Source organism: Penaeus monodon, chromosome 9 (genome assembly GCF_015228065.2).
Source record: "Penaeus monodon isolate SGIC_2016 chromosome 9, NSTDA_Pmon_1, whole genome shotgun sequence".
Lineage (NCBI taxonomy): Eukaryota > Metazoa > Arthropoda > Malacostraca > Decapoda > Penaeidae > Penaeus > Penaeus monodon.
In genome coordinates, this window is record NC_051394.1 from 10,304,607 (window position 1) to 10,309,034 (window position 4,428).

Sequence of the window (4,428 nt, forward strand, 5' to 3'; positions counted from 1 at the left end):
GTGTGTGTGTGTGTGTGTGTGAATATATGTACAGTATGTGGGATATGTAATATATGTGTATGTGTACATGCATACATGTGTGTATGTAGCCTGGTAACAACAGTGTTGCAGGACTTGCCAGAAAGAAGTTGAATCCCAGTGACAAGATGCTTTAGGGACTCCATGCAGTACAGTCGACTACTAGGGCGAGTGTATGTGTATGTCCATAATCGGATAGAAATATATGCATTAAGACTAAAATCAGTTGGTTTTAGCTTCTTCCATCCTGGCAACTGTCCTTTCTCGAAGTTACTGTTGATTCACCGTTGGGAGTTAATAACAGGAAAGATAAACCAGAGGCCGAAAGTACAGTTTTATTATAAAATCTGTAACATCACCGCAGCATACTAATCCAGATTGCTACATTTCTGCCGTCAAAATATAAAAAAATGTGAAGTAATACACCATGATCTATGTACTCTGATATATATACAAATAAGTGACAGTGGTTGTACCACTCGTGTTTCAGATGTAGCGCCCAGAGTCGCTTATTGCTTGCGGTAAATGATAAAAAATTATCTTTTCTGATTTTTAGGCAATTTGGTTCACAGATAATGGCAACTGTCATTAACTCTTAATATTGATTTTCTTATCCTTTGCTGTAATAAGCTGGAAATTATTACTTTTTGGCTTGATCTGTGGTGCCTTTTGAAGGTTGTTCTGCCAATAGCCATTTTGTATATGCAAAGGATTTCATTAGATTTACAAACATGCTCTGAGTCTTATCATTATGAAACATGCTTGCTATAGAGAATAAAAATTATCCATAGATATATTTAATTTCTTATATGAAAATGATTCGCACATGATAACTCGTATGTAGAACATATCCGGTGGACTTTTTTGAATATGTATCTAAATTTTTTATACATTTATATATATATATATATAAAGAACTCGCTCATCTCTGGTACTCTATGAGAAAATATATAAACAACCGAGTCAAATGAAATTGGTCCGGTATTGTAGGGCGGAACCTATTTGCAAGCAGCTATAAAGTGCCTTCATGCTCTTCTCGCTGGACCGTGCTTTGGCCGCTGGGTAAGGCTAGCGTAGCAATAGCAGTAGCCGTACTGTAAGAGGCGAAAATACTTTAGCCTAGCTATAGCAGTGCTGAAGGACCGCTTGCTCTCCGTCGCTGTAGAAACCTCAACCGCAAGGTCGCTATAGGCCTAACTAAGTTATTTTTTATTTGAATATAGTTTTGATGTAAAACTGATGAATAATATGCCAATAATGCACTTTGTCACTTTCCTGCATTTATCATACAAAAGCTCTTACGATTAATAAGGAAGATTTGAAAGTTAAATTCGGTTCATAAATTCGCTCTTCTCATTTTCAGCTTGCTTCGTACTAGCAAAAAGTTGGCAACATTTACTTTGACATCTTTCGCAAAAACGGTAATTTCAGGATGACTTCATTCACAATCATCAAATTATTCTGCATAGTTGATAGCAATTAAATTAGTTGATTTGAAAGTCCTTTGGAAAAAAAGCTTAATCGAACGTCAAGCTAAGTTTAGCTACCAATACAACTACAGAAAATCTACCTTCTCTTAGGATTTTAGGAGCTAGTACAGATAATTTACGATAAAACAACCAAGTGTGCATACAAAGCCATGCCTATGTAGCAGTCCCATGTCCCATAATTCAAACGAAATGACAATGCTAAAGAAAAAAGGGTAATATAATCTGCCAAAAGAAATAAATTAATGCTTCACAAAGAGAGTGAAGTAAACATTTCCTGACACGTTGACTAGGAATCCAAAACAAAACTGTCGCTCATTTAGAATATCGAGATATCTCGCCAAAAGAAAGAAATTAGAGGCTTCACCAAGACTGTGAAGCAAACATTTCCTGGCTGGCCATGCAACTGGGAATATGAAGAGATAAAAAAAAAATCCCACGAAATCAAAGGAAAAGAAGTGAAAATATGCCTTCATCAACATGCCGCAAGGTTAAGCACATCGTGAGGGAAGAAACGAGCCGGGACGACGCTCCAACGACTGCATGGCTATGGCCCTTTTGTATGTTCCAACTGCGTCTTTTGAGAACTAATTAAGAAACCAGTTCCTGCTCAACTCCAATGACCGTGTTGCAGCATTTGCTTCCAGTTTGGCTATCTGGTTTATTCTTCCGCTAGAAATGGCAGCTTGAACGCAGTAACACATAATTATTCTCTAACTGCAGAATTGCTCGCTTGTGTAGGCCGTAGGCTGAACTGTATTGCTATATCATTCCAAATCGTATTCTGTAACATTTCCAAGGAAAATCGAACTTTTAATTAAAGAATTTGTAGTGTGCTATCAACCATATTCTTCAGTCACAAATTAAACTGGAAATGTTATCTAAAGGGAAACCAATCATTCAAATCAACTGGTAATTTGAACACTCGTTTACACTTCGGTGTGGAGTGCAGCTGAAAGTAAGTTCAATGAAATGAAATGAGATATTAATTCATTCACGCCCGCACGTGGCACTACACCCTCAAAACACTACTACGCACATCCTAATAAAGTAATACTGACAGAATATTAGCATCTTACAGTTTGACATGAAGAGTGTTAAACGTTGTTACAAAAGTTTCTGTGTAATCGATGAACTGCACACTCGGTGAGCACAGACGATTGGCACCCGATATGTCATGGAGGAGGGATGTTGTTTACCTTTGTAACAGTTCTGGAGTCTTAGCCTCAGGTTAGCCAGAGGACAAACGACCGGCAAGTCACCGGAGGAAAGGAAACCCTTACGATCACATTGTACATAGACTGTTGTGAATGAAATCTTACTGCGATGAATCTGATACCGTGATCCACAGAGGGTCACACGGTTGAAAATTGAATATTTGCAATAAAATACTGACATAATAAGGTGCAGAAAGAGTAGTAACACGAAGGTGAATTAGCGTGTCGTGATTCTGCAATTCTCGGAATGCTTCATCAATGCACTGGTAATGATCAGCATAGAATACGATGCATTTTACAGATGATATGCTACTGAAAATGTTCTTATCATTCAAAACAGCAGAAACCAAAGCAACAATGGTATGTCCACTTTACGGAATTAGCAGCCTCTCAAAATTACACAGTCTAACAATATCCTATACATATATAACATATAAGATATTTAATATGTAGATTATACTTTATAAATGAAAGTAACCGAAAACAAAATCTACATTTGGCAGAAACCTATATAACAGCCATGTCTTTTCTCACAGAACTAATCCAGTTTTGTAGATACATGCCTCTTCCTCTCATGGAAATACTGACTCTTGGTTTGGTGTGATTTTGTTAACGTTAAGTGTCACACCTTTTTATCACCGTTAAGAACCTCTGCTATTTCTAGTTCAATCTAATAATTCGAGACCAAGATACTGTTTGAATATTGCCTTAGTTTCATTTTCAGGTTCAGTAACTGAAGTCTCATGAATTTTCTCCGTGTTGCACGTTCCTGAGTCCACAACCCAAAACACCTTAAAGCTTGCTATTCTGTTTCATTCCACCTCACAGGAATATCGGTAATCAGGCACTTTGCTGGGCCCTGGGAGCTTATCAAAGCATAACACAGTCACCTCTGTTTGTATCTGTTACCAAGATACTGTTTTTCATCCAAGACTACAGTTCTATCACAGCTAGGCAGGGTCACCGTCCAGTGTCCCATCACTCGTCTTAGAACTCCTGGAGTGGCGTCAACCCTTTGTTCTTTCTTAACTGTCTTCTTGGGTTCCTGTACTTCGTTTGACGGAGTGCACAGCGCAGGATGCTAGACGTGTTGCAGTTCTGTGCTTTGGTTGAACGCCGGTCCAGAGAGTTCCAAGTTTGAAATACAAAGTCGGAAAATGACACAGGGATATAAAGAGTGGAACTAAACCATGCATAGACGAAAACACATACAACTAAAGAATGTAAGAACTAAGCTTCTCGAAAAATATATAAAATAAACCATAGACTATATTTCTAAAAACTAGTTAAATAGATGGACGTAGAGGAAGCCAGGGAGCAAGACGAGGCGCAGGTACAGTGACGTGGAGCCCATCATCTCGACTGCCTCAGCACATCGCCGACGACCGCTGGCGGAGAGCACGAGGCGCACTTCGGAGGAGGAGTCTGCCAACCGAACAGAAGGAAAAGGAGGTTTGTCTCAGTAACAGGCATGGAATCAAAAGTGTGAGGGACTTAAAGAAAAACGAATACTGTGCAAAATTAAGATCTCGGGGGAAGGGGTAAATGAAAATGAAATCATAATATAATAAATAGGCAAAATAAATATATAAGCATGCATATTTAACTAAATTTAAATATTGCAAAACAAAAAATATTGAACAGAATATGTCATAAACTCTTGCAACATTGCAGTGGTCTTTCCGTAGGCAACAACTCTTGCAGCT